The 14706-nt window shown below is 40.2% G+C and overlaps 1 protein-coding gene across 1 annotated transcript in view; it reads right to left on the bottom strand.

The window, feature by feature from the left end:
- Positions 1-14706, bottom strand: part of LOC119788861 (SH3 and multiple ankyrin repeat domains protein 2-like) — a 381590-nt gene that overhangs the window by 255452 nt on the left and 111432 nt on the right. The gene's annotated exons all lie outside the window — the stretch shown is intronic.

Here is a 14706-nt window from a genome sequence, read left to right as displayed (position 1 = left end):
TAGGGACCCCTCAGCCATTAGAAAGGCTTCAGTCGCCTGAAAATGAGTCCAACTTTGTTAGTTTTTCCTCCATCGCTCTGTGCTGGGAGGTAATTCCCCACAGAGCTGCCATGAGTGAACACCTTCACAAAAACACTTTCTCCAACAGGATACATTATGATTCTGGCAGCAGGTAAAGTGGCTGATCCACCTTAAACTAAGACATCAACACGATTTATGGTACTGGAGATTAAAAAGCTGGTGTCTATCAGAGGAGACAGATCAAGAGTGACTAGTATGGATTAAAAATTCTAAAATAAAAGCCTGGATGCGGAACCAAAGATGACGATGATCATCTGACTCAACTAAATGGGTCAATATCAAATCTAGATTAAATATATATAGCTGGCTTCCATAAGGGAGCAGTCTGTTTCTAATAATGCACACCTGATTGGGTCTTTCTGGTACCAATGCCTCATAAATATTGGCATTGATGATTCCTCACCTCCACATCAAAGAGCTGAAATCACAAACCAAAATATATCTGCTGTATTCTAGCTGGGCAAATAAATGCATTTGCAATGTCTGCAATTAAATGAAACATCATTTCCAAATGATGAAGCAAACATTTCATTTGCAACAATTTTTTACTCCAACCCTTTAGGTGGCAGTGCTACTTTAAGTGAATAGAAGTCAGATAGAAAGGAAGAGAGAGTGGAAGCTAGCACACAGATCCATGCATGCTAGAAGTCATCAGTTCTCTATACAAAGTTTAAGGCCACGGAAACAAAAAAAACCCAGGAATGAAACATCTCCATGTGGTTAAGAAAAAGTTTAAATCAAATAAAAACATTGGTTGAGAAAAATCTTAATGTTGATTTTTGGCTAAACGGTTCCCAGCATGATCCACAGATATCAGAGTGAATTTGTAGCAGTGAAGGTAACACGGTGGATAAGATCTGTTTGTGTAAATGGCCATTTAGGAAAAAAAAGATTCAAAATCTAAAACATGACTTCTGTCATGATTTAGTCTTTAACTATTACATGTATTTGGATTTTAATTCAATTATTTTGAGGCCTAATCAACACAAGTTCACATAAGTTTCGTTGTCATGCCAACATCACGCCAGCTAATCGTTGTCAAGTTATCCTGCATGCAACAGCAGACTAATACATTTATATAGTCTAATGACAGAAACACATTTTTCTAGAAAACCACCACCAGTGCAGACGAACACTACAGTAGTACTTCAACCATGACAACAGAGAGCAGCCGCAGTGAGGAGACTATCCGCAAGGCGCGTGCCTAGAGTTATTGGATTAGAGAAGCCCTTCCAGCAAACATCCAGTTTTAAATTTCCTGCACAGCGTCTTGGGAATTAAACATTCTCACGTTCTGTGGCACCGGCTTGGTTTGCTAGGTGGCAATGGCTGCATTATGTGGAAGATAATGATTATATTTTGTGTTTCGTTTGTCTGAAAGCAGTCCGACAAAAGTTTAACATAGAGACAAATTTAAGAAAGACGACCCCTTTATGACTGCCGCATTTTCAAATTGGCGTAAAGCCACTGAAGATTTTTTATTGTGCAATTTATTTAATAGTGCTTTTAGTCACCTGAGAACTGATTAATGTGTTTAATGATGTCTTTGTGTTACTGACTCTGCTTGCGTGCACTGAAGTGTATATGACAATAAAGTAGTGAATCTATTTACTAATTTATTTGATCACATTTTAAATTGGTCTATAGGCTTATTATCAGAGTCTTGGTCTGTTTGTTCCTGTTTTTCTTGGTTTTCCATTTGTTGTCCTCTGCTGCCCTCTTGTGTCCTCCCTCGCTCTGTTTCTCTGTTCTGCCTGCACCTGTTGTCAATTTCCTCGTCAGCTCTCTCTTTGTCTCTGTCCCCTTTAAAAGCCCTCCCTCTTCAGTTCCTGTTTGCTGGATCCTCGTCTCACTTCCCGTCTATCATCTGCCTGCCTTGTCTCATCTCTCCCTGGCCTCTGGTTTTGGTTAACCCCTGATGTCTCCTTGGTTTTGGTACGTTTGTAATTTTCAGTTGGACTCTGATTCCTGCCCCTGGATCTGTTAACCTGAATAAACAGACTTTAATTCACCTCTGCCTACTGGTCTCTGCGTTTGGGTCCTCCAACAAACACCGTTTCATGACACTTATAGGTATTTTGTCCAAAAAAACAAAAACAAAATTACTTCCAGCAGCTCTGATGGGGGGTACTATTCTTTGAGTCTTAGGATGGCGGTTTCTGGATTATTAGGAGCTTTTATCCACATCAACAAAGGTGCTTCTCTCAAGGAACTGTTATTTTCAGACATAATAACAGAATTCCTTATTTCCAGTTTAAAAAGTCAGCCAAGTGATTGCTAAGGTCATATTTCCTGTCTGTGAATAAAGTGGTCGCTCCCAGCACACAACAAACCTGCCTGATTTAGCAAAAGAAAACACAACAAAAACCTTCTGTGTCTGCTTCCTTTGGAAAAAAAACTGGATAAATACAGATTTATGAACCGATTTCACAACCTAAACAATTTTTTTTCCAAAGATTTCCAGCGTTAGCAGTCAGAAGGCCTAAAACAAAAACTCTTTTCCCATTCCCTGAAGTGAAGTGTGGTCTGAGAACAGGGCTCCCCGATGAGGGCAGTGATGTCGACATACAGAAACACACCGTCGCTCTAATCGCTGGACTGTTGGACGGAACAGAGGAAGCAAAAACAACCTCAGAGGATGATCCGAGTGTGAAGGAGGGAAGGAAACAGGAGAAATGTTTTTGCAAGAAGCAATAAATCAAAGCAACCTGGAGGAAAAAGGGACATAATATGGTTTAATGGGAATGAAAATATAACGTTGAGCTTTATCTTATTGTAAGAGTAAAAAAAAAATCATTCCATTGGTAAATTTTCTTATCTACCTGCTCAAATTAAGGGTGAATACACTTAATTTAAGACATTTTAACTTATTTCTAGATCTTTTTGTGCAGTGCAGCCCCTGATGCACTGCAAAAATGGTCCAGAAATAGGTAAAAATGTCTTAAATCAAGCATATTTACCCTTCATTTGAGTAGGTAAATGGGATGACTTGCCAATGGAATGAGTATTTTTACTCTTAAAATAAGATTAATAGATAATATCCACTTGAAATAAGACAATGCCGTTGCTCTTTCTTATTTTAAATGTAAATTGTCTTGTTCCATTGGCAAAGTATCTCGCTTACCTCCTCAATTCAAGAACAAATGCACTTAGTTTAAGAAAAAAATGACTTATTTAGATTTACATTTTTTGCAGTGTGGGGATTGGATCCAGCTAACATACGTTTCTCTATAGATTTAAAACCTCTTTTCAAATCTATTAATCCTTTTTGACTGGATGAGCTGGAAGATGCTGCTGAACACAAGAACATCTGGATTTCTTTATTATGTGAAAGGAAACTTTTATGTTAATATTTTTTTTTTATAATTTAACATTTTATTGATCTCACATTGGAGGAATTTACCTCTGCATTTAACTCATCCCTTTGGGGAGCAGTGGGCTGCCATCATGCGGTGCCCGGGAGCAGTGTGGGTTTAAGGGTCTTGCTCAGGGACCCAGAGTGGCAGTCTGTGGGTGTTGGGAGCTGGAGAAATACCAACTTTCTCCAGCAGAGTCCGCTCTGGATCCTCTCAGCTGGGCTGTCTGCGCACCTGCTGCTGATCATCTCATCTGGAGGACCAGACTACATAAGCTGTCTTCAGACCTTGCCTCGACGCTGCAGTGTCTTAATCAGTTGGTTAGCACCTAAGCCATAGATCCTCTGAGAACCAAGTTATCTCTGAGTCCTGTTTGGATTCTAACCCTTTTTGTCTCTGCTTCCAGGTTACCTATTTTTCTCCTGTGAAGCTCTGGAAGAGCTTAACCTGCCGAGCCTGCCCTCCGAGCCAAACCTGAAGACTCACACTCTGGATTTCCAAGCAGCTCTGGATACCGAGCTGAAAACTCAAGCCAAGGTCAAATTCATCTCTAGAAGTAAGACGCTGAAACAGCTTACGGACTCTGCAAAACCAAGTCATCTCCGGACCCAACAGTTCCGCTCCCAAAGCCACTTCTACGCACCTCAAGGTACAAACCTGAACACAACCAAGATCAATCCCAACCAAGCCTCCGCTAACAGTACTGTCTCTCTCACAGACTCCAGTGAACCAGTCCCAGACCAGAACCAGTTCAACTGTTCATTCATTCATTCATGTTTGTTCCTCAATAAACTGTTTAAACTTTCCCTCTGAGTCGTCAGTGTTCTGCATTTTGGGCCTCTCAGTTTACCCATCATGACAGTGGGAGTGGGGCTCGAACTCAGAACCTCCGGATTACAAGCTCTATGCCCTTACTACTTGTTAGGGTTTCATACTTTTGGCCTTTTTACTGTGTAAATACAACAATGTACCTTTAGGAAACATTTGTTTGAATATTTAGTGCTGTATTAATGTGCCTCCATATTTTTCAGTGATACTAAAGACAGACTTTAGTTTCCAGTCCGAGAGCGTGAAGCCAACAGATAAAAGATGAAATGTTTCTGAGGAAATGGTAAGTTTTGATTTATCTGTGACCTGGTTAGCTATCAGTGATGCTCATATTTGCTGAGATTGATTGATTGATTTATTGACTTTATTTGATCTCACAGTGGAGAAATTTACTCGTTTTGACTGGGCTGTGCCATCATCCGAGATGATCACACTTTCACTGATGATGGATCCGTTCTTCAGCCCTCTCTCTTATTACGATAAAAACCTTTCAGCATCCCTCCTCTGAGATCAGAGAAGGAGTGAGAAAACAAAGATATTACAGAAAGCACATGTGAGCTATCATAAGTTCTTCAGTAAAATTAGCACTTCCTTTCATTACCATGAAGAGCCTCTTATGGAGAATTTTTTGCACTTTTCTTCCTCTCTGGTTTCCTGCCGAGGACTTCATCCTCTAATGTGTATAATTTTCCGGAATACTTTGGAAATCAGCATGGGGCCAATTACATCCACTCTGTAGGTGAGTGTGTTTGTGTTAACAGGAGCCGTTCTGTTTGGACGAGTGTGCAAACCTGTGAGCGGCATGTCCAACCGACCCAGTAAACCCAACCCTACAGACATGTAGAGGAAGTCAGGCCCAAGATGACAGTGATCAGAACCTCATTAGGAGTCTAATGGAGTCACTTGAGGAAAAATCAATCATATGCTATATCTATTGTATCTATGGCAACTGCTACCTGCTGCATGCATAGATGACTGTTTTTATGCCTGCAAGCAAAGGTGTAATTTCAACCTAGAATGTTGAATTTAAAAAAAAAAAACACTGTTTAATGTTAAGCAGAATGGAGAGCAATTTATTTATTTTTATACCAGAAAACATTAAAGGGAGAAGAAGAAAGACATTAAAAGTTTGAGTTGGCCTTAGGGAAGTTCTGGCAACTGTTCAGGTACTCAGGAAAGGACAGCTGCTGCATGCATCTGGTTTGGTGGCAAAAAGCCAAAATAAAGAGTAGCCAACAATGAATATTGGATTATATCGGCCGGCATGTAAAATCTCCAATTTGTTCATCCCCTTGTTTATAGATGCTGGAAATCGGCCTGTTTTCCAGTGTGGTCCTATTTCTCTGACCATGACTGAGTGGATGTGCTCTCCTCATCCTCTGGCATGGGAGCTGGCTAGGAGCTTGTCTGCCTGGCTGTGTGTTTCCTGGATGGGGGCGCCTTTTACAGCTGCTTTTTGTGTCTCTGCTTCTGTGTCCTTGAACCCCAGTCGGCCTCGGGCAGATGGCCGCTCACACTGAGCCTGGTTCTGCTGGAGGTTTCTTCCTGTTAAAAGGGAGTTTTTCCTCTTCACTGTCGCTACAAGCATGCTTAATGTGAGGGATTGTATTTGAGTCAATGAGTCAATACAATCAACTGGTTTTCCTTAGATAGAAAACTTTGTATCAATTTGACTGTATGATCTGGTTGAGCTGTAAAGTGCCTTGAGATGACAGTTTTATTAATGCACAGGGGTGTATCTTCTGATCTGAGTCTAGTCTCTGGGAAAGGACTGCTCCAACACCGGAATCTGAAGCATCCACCTCAAGGATAAATTGTTTAGCTGGATCAGGTTGCATGAGGACTGGTGCTCTGGAAAATAATGACTTTAATTTTTCAAATGCTGCTTGAGCCTCGGGAGTCCACTGAAAACTGCGTTTGACAGAGGTCAGAGAAGTTAATGGAAGGGCGGTCTGGCTGTAGTTTCTGATAAATCGACGATAGAAGTTAGCAAAACCCAAAAACCTTTGTAGTTGTTTGCGGTTCTCTGGAACTGGCCAGTCTAAAACTGCCTTAATCTTGTCCTCGGATGGTTTAACCTGGCCGCCCTCGAGCACAAACCCCAAAAAGGTGACTGAAGGTTGATGAAATTCACACTTCTCGGCTTTCACGAACAGTTTGTTCTCCAGCAGTCTCTGTAAAACAAGACGGACATGTTTCTTATGTTCTTCGAGGTCCTTGGAGTAAATGAGAATGTCATCAATGTACACGAAAACAAATACGTTGAGAAAGTCTCTTAGAACATCGTTAACGAGGGCCTGGAAGCAGGCTGGAGCGTTGGTTAGACCAAAGGGCATAACAAGATATTCGAATTGGCCCAAGGGTGTTTTGAAGGCAGTTTTCCATTCGTCGCCTTCACGGATCCTAAGGAGATGATAAGCGTTTCGTAAATCCAGTTTAGAAAATACAGTAGCTCCCTGTACGGGCTCAAAAGCAGAGGCAAGAAGAGGCAGTGGGTATTTGTTTTTAATAGTGATCTGGTTCAAACCTCGGTAGTCAATACAAGGTCTCAGGGAACCATCCTTCTTTCCCACGAAGAAGAACCCGGCGCCCAATGGAGAAGATGAAGGGCGAATTATTCCAGCAGCTAATGATTCGTTGATGTATTTTTCCATTGTTTCTCTCTCGGGCTTAGAAATGTTATACAATCTACTGCTAGGTAAAGGAGCACCAGGTAAAAGTTCAATGGCGCAATCGTATGGTCTGTGTGGAGGTAGGGACGTCGCACTGACCTTACTGAAGACTGGGGCTAGATCATGGTACTCAGAGGGAACTGAAGAAAGGTCAGGAGAGTCCATCTCCCCCCCACCTCTAGGAGACCCCACCAAGGGGGCAGCAGAACGAAGGCATGTCTCGTGGCATGAGATGGACCATGATTCCAGGTGACGTTTAGTCCAGTTAATGTGAGGATTATGCTTCTCCAACCATTCGAAACCGAGCACCAGCGGGGAACATGCAGAGGGAAAAACAAAAAATGTTATAGTCTCTCGGGGGTTACCGGACAGCAGTAGCTCGAGGGGCTGAGTTTGGTGGGTAACTTGATGGAGTCTTCTTACGTCAATAGCGGATAGACTGAGAGGCTGAGTCAGGGGAATGGTTTCAATTTGGAGTTGCTGGACGAGGTTTGAATCGATAAGGTTACATTCACAACCTGAGTCGATAAATGCTGAGAAGGAGAGGCTCTGGTTAGCACAGAAACGTGTGGCAGGCAGCAACAGTCGAGGAGATTTCTTAGTGTTTATTTGGCCCGCCAGACTCCTCAGATCCTCTGGCGGGCCCAGGCTTTTGATTTAGCCGGGCAGGAAGCAATGAAGTGTCCACTCTCACCACAGTAGATTAGGGTTGTCACGATACTAAACTTTTCAACTCGATACCGATACTAAGGAAAATATTCGATACTCGATACCATTTTCGATACCACAAGGATAAAAATAAAGACTCCAAAATTCAACAGAAATATTTTCATTAATAAATAAAATATAATAAATAAACACAATAAAGGTTGTGTTTCATGACCCAACACAGGGGTCATGATCTCCTGGTTGATCACAGAGGTACTTTTCTGGAAAAGGAACAACACTAGATGATGCTGTAGGGATGCAGACAAACAATAACACCAGTACTGATTATCATTCAATGATATCAAAAGCTCATATTGACGACCCTGTTATCTTTTCTATCACTTTCTGGCTTTACCAACCGTCACTGAGCTTCAGCATCATATTCATAACGCCCCAATCTGGTCAGAGTCCATCCAGTTGAATGTATCGCTGGTGAATAACTAACAAATACTGCATGCAAGCTGAGTTTTTCCATTAAAAGTGAAATAAGATTAGAATTTTTTTCACCTGTTAAAGGTATAGTGGAGGATTTTCTTTTTCAAGGTGGATCATCAAAATAAATGGTCTTCCTAATTGTCTATCATTCTGGTGATATGTTTACGTGAGGCCGTCCTAAGTGCTCGTCACCATTTTTACTTAACGGTGGTGAGTCTGACATGGTGGAAAAATTGCGAAGCTTCTTTTGGAAAGTAAGCATGTATGAGCGACGCAAACAGAGGCTTTTAAATAGAGTGTGCATTAGGAGAAATGGGCTGGTTCCATCTTGGGAGCAGTGCTGTGCATGTCCTCTTTTTTTTAAGTGAGGTGGATGGGTCTTTTCAAAAATTAGCAAAAATCCTCCACAATACCTTTAAGTTTTTAACGATGCACATTCAATTTAGTTCGGTTTATTAGAAGCACCAATTCACAACATGTCATCTTAAGGAAAATTTTTATCCAAGGAAAACCAGCTATTTGCATCAAGTCATGGACTTTGCAGGGTTCTATGAAAAAGGCCAAAGTTCTGGTAAGTTGAGGAGTCCAGAAAAACTCAGTGTAGTGACGATAAGTACACAAACATTTAACCAGTCATACATTTACACATCGATAAATTGCTCAATAAGCATTTAAGGAGGTTGTGGTTACGACGGAGTATTAGGGCCACACATGAAGAGAAGAAATATTTTTGCCCTGTCGACTTTAAACTCGCCATTTCGAGAATAAAGTTGAAATGACTGACATGTTCTCAAATTCAGAACTGCGAGCCTGGGTAAGCATAGGGAAAGACGTTACGTTATTATTGGTAGGCCACCGCTTCCTGTGATGATTATACAGTTGCAGCACGTCAAAGACTACCTTCACTCTTAAAACGCAGACTGCAGCTGTGGAGCGCGGTTGCTCTTTTCTCCAAACTTTGGAATGTCGAGATTAAAGTCGCCACGATATATCAACTTTATTCTCGAAATGGCGAGTTTAAAGTCGACAGGGCGAGTTTAAAGTCGACACGTAGAGATTAAACTCAACATGACATTTCAACTTTATTCTCGAAATGGCGAGTTTAAAGTCGACAGGGCGAGTTTAAAGTCTACACGTCGAGAATAAACTCAACATGACATTTCAACTTTATTCTCGAAATTTCGAGTTTAATCTCGTCATGGCAAAAATATTTTTTCTCTTCATGTGTGGCCCTAATACTCCGTCGTATGTGGTTCTTCTCTTTTTCAAAATCCAGCATAAGTTTTCCTGTTTGCTCATCATTAAATCAGTACTGTGCAGATTCTGTTGGTAAGATACTTCTCTAAGATATTTGATGTATACGTACGTCAATCAAGATAGCAGAAAAAGTACAAATTTGATTTTCTTCTGTAGTATTTTAAACTAAAAACAGAAATTAAATTGTCAGAGATCTTGTTTGAATAGCAAAATGATAAAGAGTAAAATGACCAGAATGCCAAACATGTCTCTCTTTGATCCATCTGCAGACTTCGTCTCCAACAAGATCTAAAACTAGATCTGTACACTTTTTATAGAACTATTATCCCTGTATTATTTGGTCTACATCATATCAAAAGCCTGAATGCCTCTCAGATTATTCTAAGCTGTAAAGAAAGAATACGGGGAGTTTCAGGAAGAAATGTTTCCCATGCACTGAAACACCCAATGCAATCTTAAAGCCTACTTTTTAGGAGATTTCATCAGTTCAGGAGGCTCTGCAGACCAGAATCATTCAGCTTGATCCTGCTGCATATAGGCAGTCAGATCCATCAGGGATCATCAAATACAGAGTTCTTTCAAAATCAGAGTTTTACTTCTTGGCTACTAGCACTTCCTGTAGAAACTTTCATTACATCTAATGCATGCAATTACAGCCACTTTCACTTTAACACACAGATTCAGACCAAAGTCCATCTTTCATCGTCGCTGGATTAATTTTCCTTCAACAAAACCCTTTCTCTTCATTCAGACACGTAATTGAAAAGATGAAAAGATTTTTTTCTTTGACTGTCTTCAGAAGCATAAGAGAGTGTGTAGTTCTCAGTAATGAACAGATTAATATGCTTTGATCTCCACGTACATGTATGTATGCCGGGGGGGTGAACACCTAGAGTTAGAGCTCAGAGCCATCAGGAGGACAACGAATACTTTAATTGTCTGCAAACATTGATCTCTTAATGTCTGTTTGAATTAAAATAATTTATATATTTATTCATATAATATTTATATAAAATCCTATCAGATTTATAGTCCTCAGACTGCAGATCTATTAGAATCTGTCCTTAAATTTCAGCCAAACACATTTACACAGTAACAGATGAAAACCTTTATATAAAACAAACATTACAGCCACATATCTGACTCAATAATCATTTAAAACAACTATTTTCATTAATTTCAAACAGAACTATTAACTTACTTGGATTATATTAAACTGCACTTCCAGTATTCACCACTGTTGGGCAGCATTTCAAAAACAAGGACGTATTTGTCGGCCGCCAAACGAGGAGTCTTCCAATCCGAACAGACTTTGGCGCCGCGCTATAACGTCATCGGCCGACGAATCTGGCCTTCGGAGGATGCAGCTCCTGAATTTGAACACAGTAGATAGCATCTAGAGCTCTGATGAATTTCTCCCTTCCTCTCCAAGCGCTGTCTCATAGGAACAGGCAGCTGCCTCGTCCAGAAATGCTGTTTTCCCATAATGTATAAAGATGAACAAAGCTGCAGATGATTGTATCCTGGACTAGAAAGCAGGATATAAACTAGGGCTGGGCAATTAATCCCATTTGCAATATAATCACAAATAAACAAAACGCAATTTTCAACTCCAAGAGGCTCTGATTTTTAATCAAACGATATTCAACAAGAGTAAGACACAAAATTTTCCCCGTTAAAGGTGATTAAACCTTTAACGTGAGTTTGTCGCCACACAGAAAGGTGGAGATTAGCAGCTAGCAGCAGGTCCATGCATGGGAGTGGAAGTAAACTTCCACACACACAATGGTTATAGTAAAGTCCTGTAATAATCGACTCTGTGCAAACAAGCTTTTAAAAACAGAAAACCTGGAGGTGAAACATCTACAAGCTCGGAGTAAGTGCAGTGGTCCAGTCTTCAGTGAGAACATGAGCTCTCAATACCCTGCATGTTCTACCTGTTTACCTTCAAATGAGAGTTTCTTTTTACCTTCAGTGACATGAAGAAGAGCGTAATGTTTCGCTCCTTCCTGGAGATTTCATATAATATAAAGTTCAGGTTATTTAAATGAGGCATTTGGGGAAAGAAAGAATGAAGAATCAAGAGAAAGGCCATGGATCTATGCATGCGTTCATGCCACTGTGCAGAGGCAGGGCTTCTCTTCCACCTCTGAATAAACACAATGTTGAAGTTTTCTGATTTAAAACCTTCTGACATCACAAAGAGGCGAGACAGGCGGCCTTCTGTCAAAGCCAAATATCAGCCGATCTGAGAACACAGCAGCTGTTCTTAACAAACACCTCCTGCTAATCTCTGCAAGCTAAATCTGCCAAATAAAAACACAATTAACCATTCAGTTATTTTAAGACATTAAGATTCTTCATCAGAATGAAACTTTACATTCATCATTTCTTGTGCTTTCTGTAATGTTTAAACTTTTATGCTGCTGGTTGCTTTTGTTCTATACCATGTTCAATTTGCTCCTTTGAAAAAAGCAAAAAAAAATGTAAGTATTCGTCTTTTTATATTAGAAATCTGATATAAAATTTGAAATATATTCATGCATATATATTAAATGATCGAATGAAATATATTTCATTCAATCATGACATATATTCACCCATTTGCTGGAAAATAAGGAAGGAAATCTATTTTGATAAAATCATGATTCTGGCCTTTCTGCTTCTGTCTCAGTTTTCTTTTTGGCTTTTCAGTTCTGCTTTATTTTTGTTATTTTGTGTTTCTCAAGATTTATATAATTTTGTAATTCTTAATTTAGTCTTTTCAACATTTTTGGTATTATTTATTCCTTGGTCTAACTTTAGTCATCAGTTTTATTTCCTTTAGCTTCATTTAAGTTCCGTCCTAGTTACAGGCTGCGTTCGAGTTCATGTGATGCATCCTTAGAAGGCATTATTTGTAGGCTGACTATGTCATAGCGCGGCGCCGAGGTCTGGTCGGATTCCAAGTCTCCTCGTTATGCGGTCAACAAATGTGCCTTCTTTTTGCCCAATTTGTAGGATGGGTCGCTCTATCCTCTCTATCTTTGGTTATCTCAGGATTCATTGCGAGACTAAGCAAACCGGCTGCTCCTTGATCAGAGGAAAAAGGTACTTGGCGCAGAACAGTGGTGAATATTGGAAGCTCAGTTTAATATAATCCAAGTCTGTGAATAGTTCCATCTGAAATGAATGAAAATTGTTGTTTTAAATAGTTATTGAGTCAGATATGTGGGAGGTCATGTTTAAGTTATCTAAAGTTTTTTTTTATCTCTTACTGTGTAAATCGGTTTGGCTGTAATTTGAGGACAGATTCAAATATATCTGGCGGCTTCTCTGTGGGGCCCGGCCGGCCGGGGCCTAGCTGGGGCTCCTGCCGGGGGGTTGGTGCATGCCTGAGGCCCCGGATCCCTGGGGCCCAGGGCCGGATTCACACAGAGTACATGTCAGATTAAATAATACTACTTCAGCGATAGTATCTAGGTGTTACTTTATTGTTTGTCTCGTACCATGTCTGTTGGTTGTGCTGTTCTTTTTACATCTCTTGCAGGTGATGAAGCAGACTGAAAATGTTTTGTCATTATCTCCCTTTTATCTCCTCTTTCTTTCATCTTTTCTTCCTTTTTCCTGTTTTTCCTCTTCTGTTCTACTTACATTGCAGTGTCCATATAATCTGTAAAACTCCTTGCATAATTATAATAAAGCAATTTATATGCATGAAACAAGCGGAACACTATGGCGATAGTCCTACTGCTCCACTTGTGAAAGTAAAATCTGTTGGGCTCTTTTTGGCATCAAGGAAATTATTCTTATTGCCACATTGCCAGACAGGACACTGTAAAAAAAAGAAGAAAAAAAGAAAGAGAAACAGTTTTGAAAAGTTCGATATTCATTCTTTTCCTGCTTTGTGTTTCAACTCTCACGGTTGCTAAGCGACAAAGCTGTACAGAGGCGAAAGCCATGGAAGGCTGGTCCTGTTTGAATTCACAGCCAAAACTCTTCTGGTCTCCTTATTTTCACGGACTTGGAAGGATTCAGTCTAGGTAAACCGCGTCCTTGGAAGAAGCAGCCCATAAATTCAACGCACCCACAGTTAGATCCTGTTTTCCCTTGTTACTCTCTGTTGCCCCCTAGTGTCCTTTTTCTTTCCCCTTTCTTTCCCCATTTAGCTCATTAGTTCACACCTGCTCCCTATCAGCTGATCAGCCCATTCATTGTTTGTTTCTCCCATATATAAACCTCCTCTGCTGGATACTCTTAATTTTTTAAGTATGTTCCTCCCAAGTGTCTCCTTGTTTAAGCTTCTAAGTTCCCTGTCTGCTCAGTTTGGATTTTTAGCCTCTATTGCTAACAACTTCATTATTAAACCTACAAAAAAACATCTCAGCCTACCTCTCTGCATTCAGGTCGTCTACAAACATCTACCAAACTTGACAGATACCCAATGGGGTGCCAGTTCATATTTAAAAGAATCAGGTCAAATTCACACAGATGAAAATGAATTGGCTCACGTTCATAGCTCACTTTTTCGAAAACAAACCTAATTCACAAACCTATAAATTAACAAGTTCAAGCTCATTTGGTGAATGAAGCCACAATCCTCTACAATAGAATTTTGATTTCTTCCATTCCTCATTCAGTTGCAGATATTTGCCAAGATAGCTTGGATGCTTTAACTCCATGTGTGGCTTTAAATTTGAAGTGGCTGACGTATGGACTTTTTTGTTAAGTCCCGGTGGGAACAGTTTGCACTAAAACAAGAGTTTGTTTGTTAGTTGTTTGTTAGTCTTTGTTACTCTGCCAAGCGCTCTGCCAAACTAGCATCGGAAATACCAGCAGATGAGTCTGAATGGAGCAGAATAGTACTAGCAGTAGACATGCTGCTCTGTCAGGCTGTTTGGCGTAATAAGTGCCATAAAACCTGACGTAATCCAATGAAAAGTGTTGTTATCAACTGAATGGCAAGGTGAGCTGTGTGTGTCGCTCCTTATTCTCAGAGTGAACATCGCTCTGGTTCAGGTTCCTTTTTTCAAAATCCGTTCACTAAAATAGGAAATATTTAGTGGACGCTGTTGATTGAGCACGTTCATTCACAACATTGCAGATTGCTGATGAATAAAACTTAATAGCATTGAATCGGCTAGTTAGCTCTGTGGGGAACCTTTTTCCACTCAAAAACAGCAGGTCTCTAAACAAACTGCACGACAAAGCTGAGTCTGACATTTAAAAAAAAGATGCTTTTCAGTTCAAGTTTTATACTTTTAATCACAAAAGGAAAAAGAGCAACAAGTAGCAGTATTTTTAGAGGAGTGGAAGTTTCTGTTTTTATCAGACAGTCTACCTAGTTGAGCTAAAAATGATTAGTAAATAAGATTTTTGTAGGCTGGACT

Source organism: Cyprinodon tularosa, unplaced genomic scaffold, assembly GCF_016077235.1.
Source record: "Cyprinodon tularosa strain WSP-4 unplaced genomic scaffold, ASM1607723v1 ctg328, whole genome shotgun sequence".
NCBI classification, from domain to species: Eukaryota; Metazoa; Chordata; class Actinopteri; order Cyprinodontiformes; family Cyprinodontidae; genus Cyprinodon; species Cyprinodon tularosa.
This window is presented reverse-complemented; position numbering and strand designations above follow the sequence as displayed.